Source organism: Portunus trituberculatus, chromosome 14 (genome assembly GCF_017591435.1).
Source record: "Portunus trituberculatus isolate SZX2019 chromosome 14, ASM1759143v1, whole genome shotgun sequence".
In the NCBI taxonomy this organism is placed as follows: Eukaryota; Metazoa; Arthropoda; class Malacostraca; order Decapoda; family Portunidae; genus Portunus; species Portunus trituberculatus.
Window position 1 is genome coordinate 9,329,184 of NC_059268.1, and position 27,500 is coordinate 9,356,683.

The 27,500-nt window shown below is 44.3% G+C and overlaps 1 protein-coding gene across 7 annotated transcripts in view; it reads left to right on the forward strand.

Annotated features, from left to right (window-relative positions):
* Positions 1 to 27,500, forward strand: part of LOC123503556 (disks large 1 tumor suppressor protein-like) — a 610,283-nt gene that overhangs the window by 561,664 nt on the left and 21,119 nt on the right. The gene's annotated exons all lie outside the window — the stretch shown is intronic.

The window sequence follows — 27,500 nt, forward strand, 5'->3', positions numbered from 1 at the left end:
TCCACTTATAGCAAATTAGATAGTAAGATGAGTAGCGGCATAGAGAACAAAAAAATAGAGAATGTAGATGTTTGAGATCAGATCGTGATGCTGAAGTACTGGCTGCACGAGCATTTAATACCATTTATATTGACTGGGTTTATGATCAATTTTATTGCACTGTACTGTACTTTGAGGGGAAAGAAATAGTCCTTTACGGACTGATTTTTTTTTTAAGTCAGGCAACGAGAGGAATCTTAGTCTACGTAGGAACCAGCTATAGCTACATATCTGCGAGTAGTTGTTTGTTACTTGAAGCGTGTGAACTGTCAATACCATTCAATAACTGATCGACGTATGTAGTGCCTCTTCCATGGGGTGTGTAGTTTTGGTCTCACAAAATATTTGCTATTGTGTACAAAGATTAGTGAAGTTAACGGTACCAGCAGGGCAGCTTCAATCTCCAATGTCTTGTGTTTTCATCATATAAAGACACTGAGTGTACTGACATATTTTGAGATAAGTAATACGGACCTTAGCGTTAATAAAGGGGACAGTTAATGAATGCATGAAGATAGACATTACTTACAAATAGAGTTGGTGATTACTTATAAATATATTTGTTATGGCTTGTGTGCTGTATTGTAAGAATGATGATGTGATTTCGAAGAGGTGGTTGGTAAAAGATGTAGCTAAGGTTCACTTTGTTTTAACGAAGCTATTCCCAGTCACGTCACCTCACCTCGTCCTCAATCCTCAGTACCTGGGGCCTGCTGCTGTTAGTCTGTCTGTTGAATGGCAACGTGTGTTTATTTATTTATTTTTTTCGAGGCAGGCACTGGATGACTCCATCAATAAGTCAGGCTACACAGTGCAAAGGGTGATGCCAGCAAGGGCCACCATGCGAGAATGTAAGTCGGGCGGTTTTACTACCTACCCTTGTGTGCATGTCCCTGTTTTAGGGTGACATGTGACAGGAATTTCTTCATTGATATAAGCTCAGTAGTCCGTGAGTTGAGTTGTACACTAAGTCTTCTCTCACGCAGGCTTTATCCTTCTTATTTTTCTTGGCCCAGTATGTAATGGACGTCATACGACACCAAATATGACTGGGGTTTGTGTTTACGTAATGCAGACAAAATCTTCAGTGAATAATTTTGATAGGATGTTATGTATTCCTGTATGCATGAGACCCGTAAGTCAAACAGGCAGTAACAAATCGGTGCTCAGTTTGATGTGACAGATAGCGTCAGTAAATGCCTGATGTGACCTGGTGACTAGACACAATCCCATTGATGGATGGATGCAGTCACTTTTTTTTTTTATGCATTCTTTTTTTTCCGATACCATGATGTTGGATATGACAGACTTGCGAGTTCGTTTTAAAGAGAATCATCGCAGGAATGTCGCTGTTGGCGCCATGCCCGTCACCGTGATCGCTGCAGCATTTGATTGTTTTTAATTGTAAATATGGTTTTAATTCCCTTGTTGCCATTAATGTGATTCTCTCTCTCTCTCTCTCTCTCTCTCTCTCTCTCTCTCTCTCTCTCTCTCTCTCTCTCTCTCTCTCTCTCTCTCTCTCTCAGGAGCGAGATCTGGCCAAGTTGTCTGTTTATTTCAGCCCTTCTTTAGCCGGCCCTGAACAGTGACCGCTAGAGCAGGTGCCGGTATTTATTCTGTCGTGAGCTTGACTCAGTTTTTTAAACATTTTCGTGGTATGGTAAATTTACTGAATTTCCACAATTGAAAACATGCCTGCTTTCCTTGTGGTTTGTAAATTATGATTTTCTGCCTCAGCTGATTTCCAAATCACTGTTACCTGCTGACATTTGCCGGTATTGAATTTTACATTTCGTATCGCCAGAGCATGTCTGAAAAGATCATGTGTGATTTTGTATATGTATCACTGTGCGGAAATCTGAAACCATTATGGAATTTTGATTAATAATAATAATAATAATAATAATAATATACGGTTTATTACTTTGGCAATGTAAAAAATTACACTGAAAATGTACAGGGGGGGGCCACTAAGACAATGAACTGAAATGCTTTATTGTGTGTGTGTGTGTGTGTGTGTGTGTGTGTGCGTGCGTGCGTGCGTACGTACGTACGTGTGTGTAACCTGAAGGAAAGCAACTTACATAAATGCTGCACTTCCTCTTAACTCCATTACCTGCCCAGGTAGAAACAGACATGAAGCAGATTAATGCAGATGATTGGGAGGAGCGCGGGTGACAGCACACGGATCACCAGTTGCCAGGATCCTCGAGCTATATGTGTTCAGTCCTCCAATATCTAATTTTAACTTACGGCTGGGGTGCAGAAATGGTGCCGCAGGTGTGCGAGAGACTGAATAGGGAGCGAGTGTTGGGCTTGACAGGCGTCCGTCTTAGTTCTCAATTTTGACGACGCCGTGAAATCGTTAACACTCCGTCTGATATATGGTTTTATCTTGACTGATTTTGAAGAATGATTTTGCGCTGTCTTTTTTCCATTAATTTCTCCATTTTAACTAATTACTTCTTATTTTTCAACCTTCTTATCCATTTTCAGGTTTTTTTTTTTCAAACACATACAGGTGAACATGTCAGAATTAATTAGAAACAAGTGTGTACCATATGTAGTATCAGCGTCATATATGCTGACTTGCTTCTCTGTAGTGCTACATCCATGCCTTTACATCAACGCAGAAAAACCCTGGCAGAGTTTACTCCAGCCCTCCCTCATTATTATCGCAGCATAACTAGAGCAATGCCTCAAGCTGCCTGCCTACTGGGGTTGCTAGGTATCAGGAGAGTAGCCAGCCAGGTGGAGCCGAGTTGGGGTGCAGCCAGCTAGCAACCATCATACGAGACGCTCTCTCTCTCTCTCTCTCTCTCTCTCTCTCTCTCTCTCTCTCTCTCTCTCTCTCTCTCTCTCTCTCTCTCTCTCTCTCTCTCTCTCTCTCTCTCTCTCAAGGCTTTTACCACGAGTTCCCCTCCCTGGAGAGCCCTTCCCCACTCCTCTCTCATCCTTTCTCTTCACGTTCTTTCCTTCCATTTCCCTTATTCCATTCCCATTACCCTCACGCATCTCTACGACCCTTTCCTTCTCCATTCCCTCTCATTACTACCGGCATCCCCATCACCACACTTTATTTCGACCTCACCCCACTCCCACCATTTTCCATCTTCAGCCCAGTTCACACCAACCTCCTCCCACCCTCTCGCCTGCTCCTCTCCTCCCATCCCACCGCCACCGAGGCTTACAAAGTGCTCAGTTAAGGGGGAAAACCCAGTACGACACCATGATATTCGATGAGAGAGAGAGAGAGAGAGAGAGAGAATATTTAAAAATGGTCTTGAAACCGTGTATTATCAAAACGCTCTTACTTGGTCGTCTTTACGCTACGTTACGCAGCGGTAAGTTTTTTTTTTTTTTTTTTTTTTTTCACTGAGTGAAGAGCTTTTATGAAAACGGACAAATGTAAGCATAACTTGCGAGTGTCGAGCGTTATCTCCGATTAGTTAATGCTATAAATGTTTGCAAAAGAAGGGAGATAGGTACGCAAGAAAGTCCACTATTATCGTACTATCTGATATGCAGCGTGAGTCTTCGTGTTGGTTATTACAACGGAAAAAATCGTGTCTGTAAAAGGGAGGTGAAAAAAAAGACTTAGTGTTGGACATTGAAATATGCATATTGTCTAACCACTTACCACGTGGTGTTGCCAGGGACGAGTGCACTGCGGTTTGGTTTAAGGGAGGCTTGAAAAATACTGGGCAGTCTTTCAGAGAGGAGGGAAATTTTTAGGTGTAGGGCAGAGACTTCGGGTCTTTGTTTTGGGCCATTCCCTCAGGTATTGCCGGCATGGCGGGGGACACCGGTGTACAGCGTGATTTGACCTTTAAGAGAGAGAGAGAGAGAGAGAGAGAAAGCACACTATTGGTTGAATACGATGCTGTCTGTCCTCTTTATGTTCATGTTTCATGACGTTTTTAGGTGTTTGTATGCAATGTGTATGTCCCAATTACTATCTCTCTCTCTCTCTCTCTCTCTCTCTCTCTCTCTCTCTCTCTCTCTCTCTCTCTCTCTCTCTCTCTCTCTCTCTCTCTCTCTCTCTCTCTCTCTCTCTGCATATCGATCAGTCTGATAAGGTAGATGTATAGAAGGGGTTAAACAATAAAGAAAATAAAAAGAAAAACTTGATATATACAGTACACCTTGTAATAACTTTGCATGGTCTTAATACTGACGTTCTCTAGACTTAAGGCACTGAATAATGCTGATAGGAACTGAATTGCTTTGAAAATGAGTTGACTGGAAAGCTAACATTACAGTGAACTAAAGCCTGCAAAGTTATGTGAGGTGTAGCGATGGTGAAAAGGTTAATCATCCAATCGTCTGCGCTGATTACGAAGAGAGCCTTGGAATGGAAAGACAATGTTATCCTTAAGAAATTGTAAAATGTGCGATTAGTTGTCTGGACACTGCATAGAAACTTCTCGACCACAGATTGTTCAGATTAATAGAATAGTGAAGAAAAACGTTGAGAGATATTTCATGAATGACGCGTGTGTGAGCCGCCCACATGTGTTAAACGGAGAGAGAGAGAGAGAGAGAGAGAGACATTTATTTCTTATTGTCGCTTTTCCGGCACGCCTCTCACCAGGCGTTTTCTATCACAACGGAAGGTGTCACGTGTCTCCTCGCTACCTCTACCTAGACCCCTTCGCTTCGGGAGTCTCAAGTACGCGTTCAGTGGCGATGAATTACCTTCCTTCCGTGAGGGGCGGGTGGGCCACGCTGTTGCATCACACTGCCGACACACATCCTCTGTAGTGTATTGCGATATTGATGTCAAATATTGCGCTTTCCTTTAACTATTGAACTGAAACTTATTTTAAGGACAACCAGTATACTTTATTAGTTGTACTCTAAGAATGTTGTTGTAAAGTTGAGTGATATCCTGATTCTAACGACTAATTACAAAGCCTAACGGATCCCTTGGTACTGCTTTCCGTCGTTGTTCCCTGCATAATAGCTCGACACAGCTTGGAAGATCGCTGGAAAGCTCGCTAGATTTCATGGGAATTAGCGCGCCTGTATTTTAAAACACGGAGGTGCACAACAAAGAATTATAAAAGATTTTCGTACTAATGCTCGAAAGCTATGCCAGCATGTACAGTATAGCTAAGACCTTAAAGATACGTGTACTGGAGTTTTTGGGCAGAGAGAGAGAGAGAGAGAGAGAGATTTAGGTGTCGTCCTTGAGCTCACGCCACTTTCCAATTCACTAAACAATATGTACCTTTTTTCTTTCTTTTTTTTCATATATTTTTTTTCTTTAAGCCCACTGGTCAGGCATCTTTGGTAGTGGGCAAAGTACAACTAACTCCCTCAGCCAGGCCAGAGATGGATTGCAGGGAAAGAAAGGGAGCGAGGATAAAAAAAATAGGAAGGTGTATACTATTGCATGCAAATCGTCCAGAACCGCGAGTGTGCAAATCACCTCGGCTCGAGATAACCATCGGCAAAATACGCCTAAATCTCGTGTGTGTGTGTGTGTGTGTGTGTGTGTGTGTTAAGAGATTCTCGATTGTAGGATTTTTGCTTTCCTTTTTTTTATTTATTTATGTTTTATTATTATTATTTTTTTTTTTTTTTTTTTTTTTATTCTTTTGTTCCGTGGTCAGGTTTCTTTCCTATAGGTGGCTCCACAACTTGACAGCGACAAAAGCAAGTCACGGAGAAGTATGATTATGACAACAATTTTTCCCCTTTTTTTTCTTTCCTCTCCTCCTTTCCCTCCAACTGGAATTATGTATATGCTTTAAAAATATAGCATGATTTGATACACACGCCGGCCTTGTCACACGCAGACCTGCAGGCTTGATGAGAGACCAGAGTGAATAGCGTGTTTTGTTTCATCGCCGCTGATGGAGTGTTCCTGGACCAGTATTTTGAAATGCTTTGCTCTCTCTCTACGACTATTTTTCCAATGTCCTCAGAGATAAGAAGTCGGGTTCTCAAGAGTGTTTATCATGTTAGCAACGTAGGAATCGTGTTAATCTGTCTTTTGAACCTTATATAAGAAAAAAAAGTCAAAAAAAGTGTGTATCTTCTATGAGAGCCTTTTGAAAGTAGAGGAGGCGCGGCGTAGTGTTTCAGAATACGGTCTCACTGCTCGTGTTTACCCTCACGTCGTCCACTTCGAGCAAACTCTGGTGGAAATAGTCAAGGGATTTAGTATTGGTTTAACAAGGAGTTTGCATCACTCGTGGCAAAAGTGCACGTGAGAACCTGTTTTATCACTTTTATAGCCTTCGAAATAAGATGAAAACTGAATTTCGTGCTGCCGCCATTAATTGAAGCAAATTCGTAGTAGTAGTAGTAGTAGTAGCAGTAGTAGTAGTTGGTAGTATTACATTTTATTACTGTATCTTAATTTGTTTCCCATCAAATCCGGAAGAGAAAACGTGCAACTTGAACTGTGATATTCCTACTTTTTTGGAGCGTCGTTACTTCCTCTTTTTCTTCTCTCCCTGTTTTCTCTCTCCTTACTCCATGTCTTCATCTTTTCCTCGCATTGCACGTCGCTCTCCTTTCGTTTCTCTTTTTTTTTCTCACTCCTCCTCCTCCTTACTCTTTCTCTTCCATTTCTCCAACTTTCCCACGCTTCAAAGTTCGCATCATTCCTCTCTCTCTCTCTCTCTCTCTCTCTCTCTCTCTCTCTCTCTCTCTCTCTCTCTCTCTCTCTCTCTCTCTCACGTCATCTTCGTCTTGCTTCTATCTCTTTTGGTTTTCTTCCTTCTTTCTCTTCTACTGTTTGCTTCTCTTATTAAATCTTTCTCGCTTCGCATTTCTTCCATTTCTCTTTGTTTATTTTTTCCTCCTCCTCCTCCTCCTCCTCCTCCTCCTCCTCCTCCTCCTCCTCCTCTTCGTCGTCTCTCGGAAGCGTGCGGCGCGCATGTTAGGTGGCTCTCACCTGGTCTGGAGGAGAGGAGGAAGGGGCGGCGAGCGGGAGAGGGGTGAAGGGTGAGGCGTCGGGGGTGCAGCACCTGGCGAGGGCTGGCGGGTCAATACCAAACTTTTGTGCATCCCTCTCTTTCCCACTCATCCTCTCTTTCCTTCACCTCCATTCAGTTTTCCTCTCTCACGCACCCTTTCGTTCCTGCACCGTGTTTCCCTTTCCCTTCTCTCCCGTCCGTCCGTCTGTCTCGCCAGCTCCTCGCTTCCTACTCATTCCCCTGCATCCGGTTGTCCCTTCCTCCACCGGTCATTTCTTCAGTGTCGTTGCGTCCCTTCCCTATCCCCCCCCCGGGTGCTCTGTGTCCACTCTGGTCTCCCCCATTCTTCCCTTCACGTCTGCTTCTCGTCCTCTTTATCAGCGAGTATGTGTCGTTTCCTTATTGACATTCCTATTCCGCGTCTTACTCTCCATTCCTTTTTCCATTCTCCGTTTTCTGTCTCTTTTTTTGTGCATAAGCATATGTTGTGTTATTTTTTTCTTTTTATTTATTTATTTTTATCTCCTTTTGCGTAATTCATTCTCTCTCTCTCTCTCTCTCTCTCTCTCTCTCTCTCTCTCTCTCTCTCTCTCTCTCTCTCTCTCTCTCTCTCTCTCTCTCTTTCGTTTTTGTTGTCTTGGTGATGCCAGCAAATCATATAATGGAAGAACTCGCGTGTAGTGTGATAATGTATTCTCTCTCTCTCTCTCTCTCTCTCTCTCTCTCTCTCTCTCTCTCTCTCTCTCTCTCTCTCTCTCTCTCTCTCTCTCTCTCTCTCTCTCTCTCTCTCTCTCTCTCTCTCACACACACACACACACACACACACACACACACACACACACACACACACACACACACACACACACACACACATGGCTTTAGAATATAAGAACATAAAATGATGGAAGGTGCAAGAGGCCATGTGGTCTACACGTGGTAGTCCCTATATGAACATATCAATCTTATTCCACTATCATCCCTGTCCATGTCCATGTCTAATCTTCTATTGACTTAGTACTGACAACCTGATTATGTAGTGAGTTCGTTCCATTCGTCAACCACTATTAGAGGACCAGTTCCTTCCAATTTCCTCCTTAAACTTTAAATTTCTCAAGCTTGAACTCATTTTTTTCTGGTTCTTCCCTGGCTACTTATCCTAAAAATTTTGCCTATACCATTTAAGCACCTTCTTCAGGTCCCTTCTTGATCTACGTCTCTCTAAGTCTAAGGAATACAAATTTAACAGCTTCAGTCTCGTTTCGTAAGGAATATCTCTCATCCCATGTATCCTTTTAGTCATTCTCCTTTGCAAAGATTCTAATAGACCTATACCATTCATATAATGTGGGGTCTTCTTTAATACATTTTCCCTCCGCTCCAGCCAACTGTGAGTGTGTTCGGCAAGGACGTTATCAGGAGAGTGTGCTGCAGGCAATCACGTGCATGTTGCTCTTTACTCATACCTCGCTGATAGGAAGAGAGTCTCGCGAAATCGTTGTGCTTGTATGTAATGTCAGTAAGGAACGACACTTCCTGGCACTGCTGGGTAGGGGGAACCTGTAGCGGAATCGCGTTCTTGCGTGTTGATGGTGTGTACATGCACCTCATGACACCCTGGAAACATTGACATGCACCTTCAACATGAAACAGTGTCAAGACCTGCGTGAGCACAGGCCAGCACTGAGGCGTGTGGGGTAACGCAGATAAAAAAAAAAGTGACAGGACCACCTGTTAGTTGTAGGTCGACGGTGATGGGAACTGAGAGACTTTGGCGACACGGTGATAGCGGGGCGATCGGTCATGGGGCTGCGCCAGTAGCGACAGAAAGAGTTGGCTTGGGTGGCGGGTCTCTCTCTCTACCTGCTGGTGGTGCTGGGCGGGGCACTCGGGCGCCTCGCTCCGGGCTAGATAAAGGTGCGCCGCTGGCTCGTGCGATCGCTGTGCCCCCTTGCACGCCTTCCCCCTCCCCGTGCCTGGCGCGCACACACCTGCTGCTGTGGAAGGCTGGCACTCCGGCGTGGTGCCGCCTCCTTGGTGCTACTGCTGCGACATTCTCTCCGCTGAGGCGACGCGTGGCGCGCCGTGCAGCCAGGTGAGGAGTCATCGTGGTGGTGCGGCAAGACTGGTAGCCAGACGTCCAGTGTGTGTGTCCTTGTGGGTCCTGTAGTGCGTTCCGGAGAATACAAGGTGTGTGTTAACACTATTACCTAGGCATGGGCACCCTCCTTTCTTTTCTTGGGTAGTGGCAGCATGTCACGTTCAGCATCATCTCTCTCTCTCTCTCTCTCTCTCTCTCTCTCTCTCTCTCTCTCTCTCTCTCTCTCTCTCTCTCTCTCTCTCTCTCTCTCTCTCTCTCTCTCTCTCTCTCTCGACTTTCAATCTCCTCTCTGCCACAAGACTTTGGTTTATGCGTCTAGGCAATCCAAGGAACATAATCGTGAACTCATTAGTGGAGACCAAACAAAAACACAAGTTGGTAGTGAAGTTTCCTAAGTAACAAAGTTGTCACCATGAGCCAAGTAGCCTCCAAGATTTCCAAACAATTTGGAAATCGGAGTTTGAGAGCGGTGTAGAAATATGATCTATAGATATAGGCTAACTTTTTTTTATGTAATTGAGAGGGGAAGGTCGTTGAATGTTAAGATTTGTGTGACTGGAAAGCGGAAGATATTCGGTGGTGACGGCGGCGGCGGCGGCAGCGGTGCTAGTAGTAGTGGTAGAGGTAGTGGAGTGCTGGACTGAGGAATGTGTCATCGATCAGCGGTCCGGGCACGCGGGGGTGTATTGATCACGCCTGTCACGGAAGCATGCACGTGCCACATGCAGCCAAACCAGGCAGTTTATTGACGCGTAACCCCCGGGGAGACAGGGAGTAAAGAAGGCTCTAGAGGCGAGAGATTAATACCTGCATGAGGCGGTGAGGGTGCCTGGATGGAGGGGAACAGGGGAGGCCGTTGTGTCATGGCTGGCTGCTTTAGGTTGAGTGTTGCTGGCTGGCTGGTTAGTCGGTGGCGGTGTTGGTGGTAGTCGCAGTTTGCGCCTTACTTTATTCCTGATTTTAGTTTCTTTTTTGTCCCAGTTTGTGGATATCGAGACGATGTGTGTGTGTGTGTGTGTGTGTGTGTGTGTGTGTGTGTGTGTGTGTGTGTGTTTTAATGCAGGAAGCATTCATCACCAACAAGTTAGAACAGAAACATGAGAATGGCCTTCCCTTTGTTGCATCCCTGAAACAATGCCTTGACAGTAACATGGTGCAGATCCTTGTTCCTTGAGAGGCCAGATGAAGCTTTGCCATTAATCAAACATACAGTCCCTTTAATACCTCCACGTCTGAGGAAGAATGGCAAAGTTCATATGCTCATCCATTGCAGCACTTAAGTATCCTCAGGCCCTTAATACTTCACAAATGAGAGTTCATGAGTAGTCGATGCAGGGAGAGGCGGTGCACGGCTCATGAGCGCTCCACTTGGAAAGACTCGGGGCTTTAAATCTCAATTGAAGTAAGATGGGTGGCTTTCATTTGACCATTTATTAAACTCACACAAAGGAGGTGCGTCCGGAAATTAAATTGCCAGTCTTGCAGGGACGAAAGGCGATTCGTCCCATTCGTCCCCCGTCGCAGAGAAATGTATAGTCCCTCAGCGAGTGGCGGGGTGTAGCAACTCCCTCCCAAGTAGGCACGAGGGTCCACACTGAGCGACGGGGAAAGGTTACACTGGCGTGTGATATTTAGTGCGACTTGAAAGTAATTTATTGTGAAGGGAATAGCTATGGAAGTTCCGTTTGTGTTTCCAGTATCAAGTGTACGTTTTTTGTTTGTTTTTTCCTTCTCTTCTTTAAATGGTTAGACATTTGTGGTTTGTTATGGTACACGAAGGCGGCGGCGGTGGCGTCGGCGGTGTTGGTAGTGGTGGTGGTGGTAGTAGATGTTATGAAATCTGATAGCTTTAAAGACATGGCAGGGAGAGAGAATGTATCCTAGTATGTGTAATACCAACTCAAATTTCTCTCTCTCTCTCTCTCTCTCTCTCTCTCTCTCTCTCTCTCTCTCTCTCTCTCTCTCTCTCTCTCTCTCTCTCTCTCTCTCTCTCTCTCTGCACCGCATCTGCTGAGTTGTGGCAGCGTGGAGCCTCGTAACTAAGGAGTGTTGGTGGCGTGTGGCATACTTCCTTGTCCAGGTCATGTTTGGTGACGTGACTGAGGGAGCGCCGTTGCATGGTATTCTCCAGCGCAGGGTAAAGACTCGTGCGGGATTAGAAACTGCACGCGTCTGTGTCAACTTTAGAATCATCTCAGTGTGGTCCATTACAGCCCGCGTTGAGCCTTCGTGTCTCGGGGAGCGGCGGATTCTGAGGAGCACTACACACGCGACGCCTGCCTGATATCTGCGGGGAGGGGGAAACGGGGCTAAAGAGGCAGAGAGGCACTTCACCGCCCTGAGGCAAATGTGGAGCAAGTGAAAAAGAAAACTTATATATTTAAAGGAATATTACTTTTTGTCATTACTGATATTATTCTTACGTGTGTTACAAGCTATATACAACAGCAGTAGGGTTGAAAACTAATGTTAATAATAATAATAACATAGGTAATAATTTTAGAAATAAAAAGAGTGAGGAACAATGAACTTACCGCCCATTCCATCAGTGCTTGCCTCACGGAGTAGCACATTAACAGCTACTGAGGTTTGAGATAGGGAAGTAAGGAAAGATGGTCTGTTGTGATGCCTTGCCTGGTTCCGCTCCCTTTGTCTCTCCCCGATCCTCCCTTCTCCATTCCGTTGTAGTTAAGAAAAAATTGACTTTCGGGTGACGCCTCTCTTTTTTGACGGGGAACAAGTCTAAAGAAAGAAGGAAGTTTATTCAGTAAGATTAGCCGGAGTTTCCCAATAGAGTGCATTTTCTTCTCAACATTCTCCTCCTCCCTCTTCACTTTTATTTTAGTTTGTAGCTTGGCACACACCTGAGGCCTCGTTTTCTGGTCTGCGTGAGCCGTGCCTGAATTGCGGTATGCTAATGCGTCCTTTTTATTTGCATCTGCCCCACGCACCTCCCCGGGGCTGTTAGGTAAACTAGACGACGAGGCCATTTACATATTGGAGGGATGGCAGTGTTAACTCCTAGCGAGCCCAGAACCCACCTTCCTTCCACTCTCGGATCCCTTACGCTGGATCGGACTGTCGCTAGTGGCCGCAAGGGAACTATTTCGGCCACATGTCATTAGAGGAATGTGCCCAAGGTGCCCACAACCCTAGTCCTCCCAGCACGCGAGATGTATCGTGGGAGGGGGGGTATAACAGCATTAAGGACATGAGACCTGGTGTGAAACTTGCAATATTATACTAACGATACACGAAGGAACACACCTGCAAAGTCACTTCATTTAAAGAGATTGGTATTCGAGCTGAATCCTCTCGTCTAAGGTCATGTGCTTTACTTAACCTGAATTGTTTGTATTTTACTTAAGTAGATGGATTTAAGAACAATGTTTCGAAAGCATTCAGTGCCTATGTCTGCATTCTCAGAAATATGCGTCACCAGTCACGAAACTTGTGAAGTGGTGGTAAGTAGAGGGTGACGGTGTTGGTGATGATGACAAAAGCAGGTGACAGACAGTGGTAGAGGATGACGGTGATGGTAATGACAATGGTAGAGTGAAAGGTGATAGTGGGGGTAGTGGTGGTGACAGCTGGTGATAGACAGTGACGGGTGATGGTGATGGTGACAGTACAAGTTGACAGGCAGTGGTAGAGGGCCAGTCACCAGGGACGGGCAGTAGGCTGGGAACCCTTGCTACCTGCGCAGCGAGCCTTTACAAATCACACTGTACATAATGCCAGAGGTGGTGAGCATCCCGTTGCTTCCCTGCCGCGGACATGACCACAGCGCTTCCCTCGGGTGAAGAGACGGGCGGAGGGAGGGGAGGGGCAGTGTTGCGTCAAGGTCACCTGAGGGTCAAGGAGGAGGGTGTTGAGGGTGTGGTGGTGGAGGTGGAAGGGTGCCACAGGACCCTCAAGGAAGGTTTGTATGATGGGATTATTTTTCACCAGGAATCTTACGTCGAGTGTTGAGTTGTTGGGAATATTTATCACGCTCTGGTCTCTTCCTTGGCTACTCTCCATGCCGTTGCTATTAGTCAAGTGTCTCGTGTTGGAACAGACCACCACAGTACCGGGTAGTGAAGTAGTTGGAAGAGGTGCTGTATTGGTAAATAGAGCAGCTTGAGTGGAGTGGATTTCTGTTGGCGTGTTAAGCATGAAAGAGTCCACGCATGTTACCTGAGTGTGGTGCCCCGGGCTGCCACTGTCGCCCTGTTAAGTCCCAGACACCCCGGATGTTTACCCTACTTTTTCCTCACACCTGTAGCGCTCGTCTGGCAGAGGAGTTGTTTCAGATGTCTTTGATAAGCTGCCCTACAATGTTGTTTCCTTCCTGTGTTTAGAACGCTAGTTGGTGTAACACCTGCGTTGGATCAAACTGAATGGCATAGAATTGCTCGCAGCTATCACTGATTTTTTTTTTTTTTTTTTTCACGTTTACTTGTGGATAACTCGTGACGATAGTTAGAAGAGGATGGACCAGCGCGCGTCGGTGTATTTGTGGCAGCTTGTTTGGTATAGTGTTGTGTCGATGGTGCGCATCTCAAGAACGGAGGTGTTGAATTACGGAACTTTTCAAGAACTTGGTGCTAGTCTTTTTTCTCGTAAAAGTCAAGTAGTAGGTACTGGGTACCACTATAAATAAAATTGCCTGCGCCACTAATGGGTGAAAGCTGAACAGCGCATCCCATACTCTTCAAGTGAACCTACAGGCGCTATAGGCTGTAACATTAGAAAAAAAAAAGAAAAAAACAATTGCTATGGGCTAGTATACTCAAGTGTGAAAGACTGAGAGTAACAGCGGTGCATGCAGCGTATATCTGTCAACTTGTGCATGGGCTGGATTTTTCGGGTTTCATAGCATGTCACCATTGCATGTTATTGAAGCTGGGTGTGAGACCTTGCTTACCAGCTTATGCCCTCCTGCGGCACTGTCGGACGAAGGCATATGTGTGGCGTTTAGTGTTCACGCAGGTTTTCAACACCAATGATAGTGAGTAATGAAGCACACACTTCAGAAAATATTTTTATCGGATATTCGTTCCCTTCTTTCTGTTAATTATTTTTGGTTTATTTTTGTTTATTTATTTTTTCTTACTTTAAAGTGTACGTTCAATTTCCGTGAGAAGGCAACTCGAGAAAGAAGTAAAATGTATGTAGTTTCTAAAATGTATTGGTGTGCATTAAAACTAATTATCATTCTGGTGATAGAGGCTCCGGGCTGTTTGTATAGACACTCTTGACATTTATGGTGTGGGCCCCAGGTTGTCCATCAACTTGTCCTGCATGGTGAGAGCCTCACAGAAACATTCTTAGAATTCCTCGAAATGTAGCCATCATTATTTTCATTCGTGGAATGTGTCTGAAATGCCGCCACGCCACTGCTTCCCGGTAGTGAAGTGATCCTGGCTATAAGAAATAAATGCTAATAATAATAATCAATGAATAGGTAAATAAGATAAGTGGTGCATAGTCCTACCGTGCTTCAGCCATTCCTGCTACCTGGTCACTATTCCCTCATTTTGCCCGCCCCTCTGTAATAATGGGCTGTCAGGTGTGGCTCACACACACACACACACACACACACACACACACACACACACACACACACACACACACACACACACACACACACACACACACACACACACATATCAAGCTTCTCACCGCGTTCCACCAACACACAGCCTGCCTCTCGTTCAGCCACTCATTCCAAGAGTGCCTCGAGTTACGACCCTCTTGCCCGTGTGTGTGTGTGTGTGTGTGTGTGTGTGTGTGTGTGTGTGTGTGTGTGTGTGTGTGTGTTTGTGGCGCAGCGTGTCAGGAGGGATGGGCTGGGTGTGGCAGAGTGTTTGGGTGAGGGTGTGGCGGAAGGCAACCAGCGGAAGTAGCTTAATTGATTATCCTGCAACATTGTCACACACACACACACACACACACACACACACACACACACACACACACACACACACACACACACACACACACACACTGGAGGGCCACATGTTTTTACTCGTATATTTTCACAGACTCTTCCTCCTCCTTGCTCTTCATCATGTGGCTCTTTCCCCCCAACCTTTCTTCCTCCTCCTCCTCCTCCTTGTGTAGTAGAGTGGCCTTGCAGCCTCTTCTTATTTTTTCAGCTACGTGATTCTCTCTCTCTCTCTCTCTCTCTCTCTCTCTCTCTCTCTCTCTCTCTCTCTCTCTCTCTCTCTCTCTCTCTCTCTCTCTCTCTCTCTCTCTCTCTCTAGGCGAAATGTTTTAATTAATTTCGAGTATGCAAATTACAGCTCGCTCGTTACCTGTCCGCACCCTCACCTTTGTACCCAATTACACACCTAGGCACGTGTCTACCATTACCTTAACTCCTTCAGGTCTAAGTTGAGTGAGGTCAGGTCGAAGGTCGTGACGAAACACTTCTCTTTAACGCCACTTTTCTCTCTCCTCCGCTCCTTCACTTTCCTCTAATCTCTCTAACCTTTCCTCTTAATCTTAACTTCACCGTTTTTACACAAGAAACCGCAACACGACCCTTTCTCGGTATTTTCTTACAAGACTGTATCGTGGTGGTGTTGGTATTGGTAAAGAGAGCGTGGCGTGAGTTGGTGGTGGTGGCAGGCAGGTAGTGGTGGTGGTGAAAGTTAATGTAAGTAATGCGTGGCAGCAGCAGTAGTGGTGATGGCGTTCCAAGTCGATGGCGTGGAGCGATAATGATGGGGGCCGAGGCGCAGGGCGTGACGGGGACGTGTGACTAGAGAGCAGGAGGAGAACGAAGGGAGTAAGATGTTTTGATGAGTGTTTACGTATCGAAAAAGGAAAAGAAGATACTGCATACAGGAAAAAAAAATGTTACTAAATGTAGTGGAGGAGGAATAGTAGGATGACGATAACGAAAAGAAAAATGTTTACGTAGAAGAGTTTTGACATTAAATATAATTACTGGATAAGATGTAATAACCTAGAGGAGAAAGATTATATTACAAAAATAATTTTACCAAATGAAGAGGAGGAGGACGACGATAACGAAGAGGAAAATGTATACGTAGAAGAGTGTTTATACGTTTAAGAAGTAGAAGATTAAATGTAATTACCTAGATTAAGATTATATCACTGAATGCAAGAGGAATATCACGACAACGATAAGGAAGATGCATACGTAGAAGAATGTGAAGCTACGTGGAAGAAGGGGTAAAATGAATAGCATAAAAGAACAATATTATACGTAGAATCCAAGTTAAAGAAGAGAAAGAGAAGTAATTGCGATGAAGATGCTAAGCTTTACGAGAAAGAGGAAGAGGAGAGGAAAACGAACGAATGAATGTTGTATTAATTCTCAGTACCATGAAAGGAAGAAGTAACGAAGAAAAAGCTGCAAGGAAGATCCAGGAAAATTATATATGCATGGGAGAGGAAGAAAAGAGGAAGAAGAACCCCTTGACTCCCCACCCCACGTATAGCTGTGACTGGGAGCCACCAAGGTTTTCATTCGTGTTCTCCGTCTCATCAATGTGTTCATCCTGCGTCATTCTCTGCTGCTGCTGATAGACACTGCACGCCAACGCAGGAGAACGAAAGTAACTGTAACAGACATGCTCTACCTCTCCCTCCTGCTCTTCATTCTCTTCATCCATCCTCTTCCTCCTTCACATCATCTCATTCTTATCATTCTTCTTCTTCTTCTTCGACCGCGTAATTAGAACGTTAGTGTTGATGCGCCAAATTTCAGTCAATCATTCTTCCTCCTACTCTTCCTCTTTTCTTCTTTTTCGTCTTCGTCTTCGTCTTTTCCACTTCCTCCTCCTTTCTTCTTGTCCTATCCGCTCATGCAATTCATCCATAAAGAATACTGATAACGAAATCTTTGATACAATTACAACCGGGGTCATGGAGTCTCCTGCATACACGAAGACTTGTCATTAGGAAGCTGTACGTGTGTGCCTGTGATTATACCTTTCTTAATGGTGTTCTTTGTTGTGTTACCGTCAGCAGGAGTAAGGAGTAGAGGTGTGAGGGATGGGGCTGCTAATAGGACCAGGTGGATGGCAGGTACTTGCAAATTAGCTCCTCCTCCTCCTCCTCCTCCTCCTCCTCCTCCTCCTCCTCCTCCTCCTCCTCCTCCTCCTCCTCCTCCTCCTCCTCCTCCGCCTCCTCCTCCAGATTTCTCGTTTTTACATAAGGCAAGGTAATGCTTATCGTAAATTTCACGGAATATGGTAGTAATGTGTGTGTGTGTGTGTGTGTGTGTGTGTGTGTGTGTGTGTTTATAACCTTAATGTACTCTCATTCGTTGAGTTTATGTGTTTTAGGGTAACTTTTGAAGCAGTAAATGGGTGGTGTGTGTGTGTGTGTGTGTGTGTGTGTGTGTGTGTGTGTGTGTGTGTGTGTGTGTGTGTGTGTGCGCGCGTGCGTGCGTGCGTGCGTGTATGTTATTGTGTGTGTTTATGTTCGCCAGTTTACTTGTCTTGGGCAGCGTTTTGGACCAGTAAAACGAGGTGGGGTGTGGAGTGTGGGGGACGCTCGATAAGCTAAGCCTTGGGTTGGGAATGCGAAGAATCCAACGCTTGAAATGGTAGCGAGGTGGCGGCTGAGAGGTACGACACCACCACCACCACCATATGCTTGGGAATGAGGCGAATGCAGGGCCATCTGGTTGACATCTGTTCTATATGTATAGTAGCACGAGGGAGGGCGAGACATACAAACAGGCAGTGGGATGTCTACTACAGCTTACATGTTACTTTATTTCTAACCCCAGACTAGATTACTACATTGTTGGAGAGAGAGAGAGAGACAGACAGACAGACAGACAGATAGATAAACAGACAAACAGAGGAAAAGAATAGATGAACGAGAGGAGAAACATAATTTTATATATATAAAAAAAGAAGAAACACGTATTTGTTCAGTTTCACCAGACAGACAGACAGACATCACTACGTTGTGGGGGATGGGGAAGAGGGAGGAAAAGAGAGCAGAGGAGGAGAAGGAGGAGAAGATACCAAGATAATTGCGAGGGAGGTGCCGGGGAGCTACATCCGGTGTGGCGCTCGGGCGAGTGTTGGTGGTAGCCATGATCTTGCCTGGGGACAGAATGCGTGTGTCTTTGTGTCTTGGTGTGTGCTTGAGATGGTGTGGAGTGTCAGAGGTGAGGCGGCTGCACTTGGGTAGGGGAAGGGTGAGGCAGGGGCGTGGCACCGGAAAAGGGGAGATGGAGGGAGGGAGGGCGGTTAGGCGGTGGGTGAGTTTACCTACGTGAGGTGTGTTGAGGGAAGTGTGGAAGGTGAAGGCTGCGTGGAGAAAGGGCGGGGAGGTTTTCCTGTGTAGTTATTAATGGATCTTTCTTTTTCTCCTTCTTTTTTTCCTCCCTCTCTCTCTCTTTCTCTCTCTATTTTCCTTCCCATCCGTGACTTCCTTCCATTATCCTTTTACCACGCCGTCCATGTAGGAGTTGAATCCACAATCCTTCGTCTTTCATTTGTTTTGTCGTTATTTTTTGTGGTCATGCCTTGTAGTGTTAGTTTTTCTGTTATTTTTTATTATTTTTTTCGCTCTTCGTGGTACTTGTCTTTTTGTACTTGTTTGCCTTTCACTTCACCGTTACTTCATATTCTCTCTCTCTCTCTCTCTCTCTCTCTCTCTCTCTCTCTCTCTCTCTCTCTCTCTCTCTCTCTCTCTCTCTCTCTCTCTCGTCAGTCAGTCAGTCAGTCAGTCAGTCAGTCAGTCAGTCAGTGAAAGAGTCTCCCAATTGTAACTAAAGGCTTCGTCTGCATCGTTTGAGTCTAAGTTGTAATTCTTTGTGCCTTTAAGAATACGTCTTTATCTCCCCTTCTTTTCCCTTTGACCTCCATCCTTTCCAAAATAAACATATCCTTGTGTATTTTTCCCCTTGCGCTGTTATCCTTCATTACGTAATTTCTCGCTCCCCTGCGCAAGGCTTGATTCATGAACACACCCACTCATTCTTCAGCCAACACGTGTGTGAGCATACTTATCCTGTCACCTCCCCAGTGTGTCATTCATTTCATCATTTCCCGTCATTACACTTAAGGTAAACTCGAGGACTCCTCTATATGATCTGTATTTTTTAATGTTTCAGTGCCATGCGTCTAGTTTTATCAATCTTTAGAGCAGGGTTTCTCAGAACAAGTGAGATAAGCCAATGCAATTTTTTTACTTTTTATTTAATTTCATATACGTAATATAACAAAACACGCACAACATATCATTGGTTATTGTAATATTATGATATAGACATCATCATATCTAACCTATTATGTTATTAAAAATGTAAGCGTTGGGAATATATTTAGTGATGTCTGTACGGCGCCTGTACGTGACTGATTCATGTATTCAGTACAAGACGCATGCACAGTCTACATCAGTCGTCTGTGTGGTTCCTGGCGTGCAGTTACACTCCCTCATTCGCCCATAATATTCAATAAATTTCTTTTCCAGAATTCAGGGATATTTTTGCGCAGGGGTTCCTTGAGACATGTAATTTATTTTAAGGGTTACGCAAGGGTAAAAAGGTTGAGAAATGCTGCTCTAGAGGATGTCATTAGGGTTTAAAAAGACTTTCTCATATATATCTTTTTATTGTTTACGAAAGTTATACATTATTAGTAGGAGGAAAACTGCGAAACCTCGGCTGATGAACACTGTGGACTTTCTAAAATAGTACTGAAAAAAAAAAAGTGTTTAAAACTATAGGGCCATATTTGTATTTGGCATTGACCTGTGCTACTTTTCAAACGTTCGTAACAAGATACTTTAATTGGAATCAGATGACCGAAAGTTTCTCTGTTGACTGTTCAGGAAGTGGTTAAGAAAGGCTTTTTAACCCCTTCAGTACCATGGCACGTTTCAATACTTATTCTGGTTACTATTTGGTGATTTTGTACAGCTTCGGAAATTTAAGTGGTGATTAGAATAGTGAAAACTTTGGCCATTAATCTTCTGATCTCCATAGCCCCTTCCTAATGTCAATAATATCGTTTTATCATACCCAAAACTCAAGGTTAAAAATGCGTCCCTGTACTGAAACGGTTAAGATCATGTACCCTAACTTCAAAATACTAAGGAGGAAAAAAAAATGGAAAAAGGAAAGAACATTACACAAGACCTTTCATATATTCTCAGCCACAAATGCTTTCCATCTCACTAACGCGGGAGTTTCTCATCTCTCATCACATTCGCTCCCTGCTTGTGTCTTTTTCCCTCCCTGACGAAACGGTCCAGGAGGGAAGCATCGGAGCTAAATTGGTTTCTGTTTTGGACTCTTTTCTGATTAACTTTATTGTTCTGTCATTTATTTATTCATTCATTTTTTTGAGAGCGGTAAAATCATCCTCTCCTTCCCTTTTCTCTTTTATACCCTTGTCATGCCCTTCACGCTTAAAAGTGTAAATGAGAGAGAGAGAGAGAGAGAGAGAGAGAGAGAGAGAGAGAGAGCATTTGTTACTGTATATTAAAAAAAAAAAACAATGCATATATGTCAACAAAGTAACGAGGTTCAAACAAAGGATACGTTTCCCACACACTCACCACCACCACCACCATCATCATCATCATCATCATCATCATCATGGCGTGCAGTGTGTTCAGAAAGGCTGCCAGTATGAGGAGGAAGTCGAGGTGGTCTCATAGGTTTCAGGTTCCGGAGTGTTAATTAACTGTATTGTTGAGAAGCTTAGGTCTGTTTCACTCCCGGCAAGGCAACATTAGTGAGGCAGCGGCGCAAGGAAAGGAAGGCTTGGATACACTGGGAACGCGAAAAAGAAGAAGGATGAGAAGAGGAAATCTGAAAACATAAGAACTTTTGTTTTCTTAGAGAGAGAGAGAGAGAGAATCCGTGCGTCCGTAGTTATTTTTAGCACATAATCGAACAAAAACAAAAGCTAAAGAACAAAAGACAGGAAGGCGGTTACTCAGGCAGAACTTATACTAAACAGAAAGTAAATTTGAGGGAGAAGAAAAAAGTTAATCCACCGCCACTCACCCGAGGGAAGGGGAAGTGGTGTGTTGCGTCAGGTAATTACTCTCGACCAGTGTGTCAGGGCCGCCGACCCACACTTGAAAATTCTTGGTTCGTATTTTCAAGCGTGTCTGCGTTGTCTTGACGTGCTGCGACAGGCTCCAGTGAAAGTCATGAGGGGTTTTCAAGGATGTCTGTGTGATCTAAGTGATTGTTTGATAAGGAGTGTACTTTATCATTGTGGAAAGTTATATGATATTTGTGATAACTCGGCTAGTCATGTCTCGTAGCTCCTAAGTTATCCTCATGAATATATAAAGCGTTTCAATACATGGTCTCTCTCTCTCTCTCTCTCTCTCTCTCTCTCTCTCTCTCTCTCTCTCTCTCTCTCTCTCTCTCTCTCTCTCTCTCTCTGACATTAATATTAATACTCAGTTATTTTAATTATGCAGAATTTTTCTTTATTCTGCAACGTAAATATTTTCTCTCTTTGCATTTTGACTCGTGTATAATTCTACTCTGCCTCAAGAACATAATTTCTTTATACCACTGAATTAAGTATTCCACGCGAGGATAATAGTTTTTTTTTTTCTTTCCTTTTTTTATCCATTCTTTTTCTAGAGTTATTTATATTAAAGAAGGGAATGCTTGTAACATTCTTCCCGGGGTTATTTTGTGAAGGGAAACATTGTCACCATGGCAAGTGATGAAAGTTTTTACATTGTCATTGTTGTCAGAGTTTCTAACTAGGGAAGGAGGAAGGAGGGAGGGAGAGTAGCGTGGCCCTCACCTCTTGACACTCTCCTCACCCCTGGGACCACACCTGGCCAATTACCTCAGTGCGGTGATGGGACTCTTGTGTGGCAAGTGATCATTTCCTAGATAATCTCCACTCGTGTGGCGATGATTCATTCAGATCCCAGAAATATGTGTGATAGACGTGGTGGCGGGCGGGAGTAGAGGGCGCTGACACGGGGCAGATGTGTGGCAATTGTCAGCACACATCCCCTTCACAACATTGAACTAGCAAGGAGTAGGTGTGTGGTAAGGCAGGACTTGAAACACCACACGCCGTACCGTAGCACAGAGTCTGTCCCCACAGTAGCGCTAATGGTGAAGGAGCAGTCATGTTTATAGGGTGCTTAAGGTTCTCCGTGCCTCGTGTCATAGAAGGGCAGCTAATGGGCGTCAATAGCATCAGGATTTTCAGTATTGATTTCCTTTCTACAAACATGTTTTCTTTTTTGCAAACACTCAGCACAAGGACACGAGTGGTGCAAAGCATGGGACCTGTAATATTGCCTTAATGAAATATGAACGTGAATATGAGAATACGGTTTTAAATTACCGTGCAGTGCGTTGATAATGGTACGCTGTGTACGTCAGATATTACTTTATTCCTTGCAATATCACCACATTTAAGCGAATCGCATGAAAATTATTTCATGAGTAAACTTACAAATGCCAATGCTAGAAAAAAAAAAAAAAAAGAATGCAGGAAATATCGAAATAAGAATGTAACAGCGGAAAGGAAATGGAATACCAGAGATTGAATATTCACGATCACGTTCGTATAATGGAATCAGCAGCATCGGGCTTCATTCCTTCAATATGGATGCACGAGTTAGTTCATCCGACCAGTCCTTGCCGCCTGTCTAGAGAACCCACGACCGTCCTCCCTCGTACGCCTGTCTCGTTTATACCTATATACACGACACAAATCAACGCTATATATCACGCCCATTATTTTCTATCCGCCAGTTTGCACCAATTTGTATGTAATTGTAACCTGCGCTGCACCAAACAGGCCTCAGAGCGCGGTGTGTTTGGTGTCTTGCTAATTGGTCTCCGTGAGGTCTGTGATGTCACCACTACCACGTAGGCGCCGCATCCATTGGCCTGCCAGTGGGGAGCTGCAGCCGGGTGGTAATTTAATTAATTAGCACACTCGCCATGGGTTTGATCCCCCCAGCCGGTGGAAGATGCAGGATGGTTTCTTCCCTTCCTCACACATTCTCTCTCTCTCTCTCTCTCTCTCTCTCTCTCTCTCTCTCTCTCTCTCTCTCTCTCTCTCTCTCTCTCTCATGCTTTTGTTCATTGTTCATACACCAAGCGTGGTGCAATTTTGTACACAACCGCAGACTTCATGCGTCAAGTGTTCGATCCTGAGTAATGGAAGGTGTTTGGCAGTTTCTTTCTCGTTTTTTTTTTTTTTTTTTTACTTCGTGTCCACGTAGCGGTACAATCAAGCGCGTCACATTTGAGAAACCGCAGACTGGCTAAAATTGATGTTCGCCCGCGTATCGCCTGCGTCCCACATGCACCCTCACATCAATTTTCAGCCTTACAGTGAGTAGGTGTGCGGAAGACTTCCTACTGCAGACTGCGTGACTACCAGAATTACTGCACGCACGTAACTTCTTCGTCTTGATGAATAAATGAGTTACGTGAGAAAGTTTAGACTTGTCGGAAAAAGATTTGAAGTCACGGTACCATGATGTTATGCAACTGTTTCTTGTGTGTGTGTGTGTGTGTGTGTGTGTGTGTGTGTGTGTGTGTGTGTGTGTGTGAGTGTGTTGATAGAAACTGCTAAATTTCTGTGAAAAAAAAAAAAAGATAAAACTGTACGAGGCTAAAGAAAATTACGTTCGTTAAATTAAGGTTACTGCTCCCTGTCTTGATTGATACACCGATATAGAGCGATTGCGAGGCTTAGAAAAATTGGAGGAACGAAGAAAGACACGTATAACTGTTTTACAATGAACCTGGTCGTGAAGGAACGGGTGATTAAAGACGTGTGTGTGAAATCTCTCATTCGGTAATACGGCAAAATATATAAATGAGTGAGTCTTGCTGGAATGGCCATCACTGCTGTTGTGTAAGCGCTCCATTATTGAGACAGAATGGGTAGATACATTACAATTAATTGCAGCTTGAGTAGTCCCGACAGATTCAGTCATCCGTATATTTCTTGGCTGTGGACGTCTGTCATCATTAGCGATGAATATTTACTGATTAGGATACTTGGCAGTAATACAGAATAAATATCAAGTAATGTCTAAGCTTCCATTTCATTGTGGGTTCTACGTAATTTCAATATCTTAGTTCATTACCACCACCACCATTTCAGACAAAGCTGCTACATTAGTGGTTAGTCAGCTGATTGAGGTGGATGACTGTGTCCGTCAGAAGTCAATTATTTTGCCATAATAGTGGATATGTGGACCAATGTTGGAGTGTTGGATCATTGAACTGTAGTGATCGATTCATTCCACGAACTGTAACTACTTTAAGATTGTGTTGGCTTTTGTTGTGTGAGGGAACCAGTCACCGAGTAGAGTGGGTCACTGCAGTGGAGAGCTGTCACCTTTACTTAACTAGATTTCTTCCACCACATTCAGTAGAGCACCTTATCAAAAAGCTCCGTCGTAAGGGCCAATAGTGTTAGTTGCTCCATTGTTCATTCTTTGACTTCAGGATTGAGGCGGTCCGGTGTTGAGTTAACAATGTATTGAAATATGCAGTACACACCCTTTTCTCTCTCTCTCTCTCTCTCTCTCTCTCTCTCTCTCTCTCTCTCTCTCTCTCTCTCTCTCTCTCTCTCTCTCTCTCTCTCTCTCTCTCTCTCTCTCTCTCTCAGAATTGTAGGAATGAATAAAGGATGAAACATTTGGTTAGTCTTTAAAGATAATTTGTAGCTCTTGTAGGAAAAAAAAAAGTTACGATTTAAACAGAGAAAGAAGTCTTGTTTTCAGTGCCAAAGCCAAATTGTATAACCCTACTAGCAGTTAGTCTCTCTCTCTCTCTCTCTCTCTCTCTCTCTCTCTCTCTCTCTCTCTCTCTCTCTCTCTCTCTCTCTCTCTCTCTCTCTCTCTCTCTCTCTCTCTCTCTCTCTCTCTCTCTCTCTCTCTCTCTCTCTCTCTCTCTCTCTCTCTCTCTCTCTCTCTCTCTCTCTCTCTCAGTAATTATTGATGTAATGGTTTATGGCTTGGTCTATTTGTTTGTTCCTGGCTGTATATTTGCAAGCCTGTCAATAAATAAAGAAAACCCACATGTGCCCCAAAACTATGATTGCACCCAGTAACCATTTCTACTGCTATTGCTACTACTACTACTACGCACCCTTACCACTATACAGAGACAGGGAGACAGAGACGAACAAAGACAGACACAGACGTGCTCTTTCACCTCCTCAACCCTTCAGTGTTCAGAATACGAGATATCGTTTCACAGTTCATTAGTCGCCAACAAGGACCACTCCTCTCCCTCACACATTGCTCTCTCTCTCTCTCTCTCTCTCTCTCTCTCTCTCTCTCTCTCTCTCTCTCTCTCTCTCTCTCTCGCACACGCACACACACACACACACACACACACACACACTTACCAACCTCCTCATTTCAGTTCATATAAAAAAAAAAAAGGAAAAGGATAACTCCCTCAAAAATATGCCCTTTATGATAAATCCATTGGCCAGAGAGAGAGAGAGAGAGAGAGAGAGAGAGAGAATCAGCACACTCATCTAAAATTAAACACCAACGAGTACAGACAAGTAGAAGACGGCGAGGTGTACGGTAGCATAGACCACCAGAGCCACCCCGCTGCGCCGTGGTAGTAGAGTAGAGGCAGATGGACAGGTACAGACAAGAGACAGACAGATTAAATTAAAATGTGTCGCCTTGGAATATTAAGTAGGAGATGATGAGTTGTTCCGTCCTTCACAGCAGCAGATCCCTTCACACGAGCACAGTAGAGGGTTCACTGTGGTATTGACACTGTCGCTAGAAACGTATGAACGTAGGAACGCTTGGAGAAGAGACGAGAATGGGAGGGGGGGGGTGAGAATTATCATGTGCAAATTCATTCTTAGTGGCACGCAAAGAAGTTTATAAATGTTCTCTTGACTTTATTTTTATTAGTATTATAGTAGTGGTGATGGTGGTAGTAACGAAACCATACAAATTACGATAACTGCAATAACTCACATAAAAGTAACACATACTATACTACATATTATGACAAACAAAAGCAATCACCAACAACAGGAGACTAAGAAATAAAATTAGTTTGTATAGAGTTATAGAGGAGGAGGAAGAGTAGGAGGGTACTGTTACATTCATGAGTGTGCGTAAGGAACTTCAGTGTCGGATTTGCTCGGAATGGAAAATCTAAGGAGAACCATTGAGTGGCAGAGGATGTGATACGGAGAGCAGGTGTGGAGTCGAGAAGAGGGCAGGTGAGGGATCGAGAAGAGGGCAGGTGAGGGGTCGAGAAGAGGGCAGGTGAGGGTTGAGAGGAAGGGCAGGTGTGAGGATATGGAGGCAGGTAGGAGAGGAATGGGATTGGAGGAGAGGGCAGGCTAGAATGTACTACGTCGGTGTGGGGATGTGGAATGCGTGTTCCTATTCATGAACTGAGAGATAATGAGAAATGTGTACTTGATAGGATTAACAGTAAATGTGTCCTTTACTTACACTGATTTCGATTTGTATTTCCTCCTCCTCCTCCTCCTCCTCCAAGAGGAACAAGACGTATAAGATTATATATGATAAGTTTTATATGGTTGTAGAGCTTTGTCACCCAATCTCTCTCTCTCTCTCTCTCTCTCTCTCTCTCTCTCTCTCTCTCTCTCTCTCTCTCTCTCTCTCTCTCTCTCTCTCTCTCTCTCTCTCTGTAAGTTTGCCTTTCATCACTCTCTGAATTAATCCCCTTATTTTCCTTTCTATTCTTTCTTGCTTGCTTGTTGCCTTCTTCGATACTTGTTGTCCCTATCTACTAATATGTTCTTTTTCAGGAAGTACCAGTAACCAATAAACAGGGAAAGGGATAGGAGGAGGAGGCACCGCTCTCAGGGCCGTAAGGTTACACCACCGTCAAGGGCGAGGAGAGAGGAGGGCCATAGAAAGGCCTTGGAGGTCTAGTACTCGGAGGGGATAGGAGAAAAAATATATATTATTTGCATATTTAAGTTTACCTTGTAGACCATGCCCTACATTATGTATGCCTGTGCTTTTATGTCCCTCTCCTTGTTCCATCGTAAGGATTATGGGACCTTTCTCTGCATGAAACGAAGGAAACTAAACGAACAGTGCATAAATTTTGGATAAGAAGAGAAATGGAAAGAGACCATGAAAAAAACAGAACACCCATACAGTGAGAAGGGCTATGTCAGGGATTGCCGTTTCAAGGTCAACACGTCCGACCAACAACTCAACTGACGTATTGCTCGTGAAGTGGCTCACAACCTAACTTTTATTTGTACAATGATTATTATTGTTGCTATTCTGTCCGCCACAACTACTACCGTTGCCGAGTTTCGGGGATTGCGTGTGTCTCAAGTGGTGCCGTTGACGCATGCTTTTATTGCCTCCCTTTGCGATTGACCAGCTGTTGTGCTCCGCAGAAAAGCCGAAAGCCGCGCACGTCATCAACTTAACTAGGTATTAATGATAATGATAGC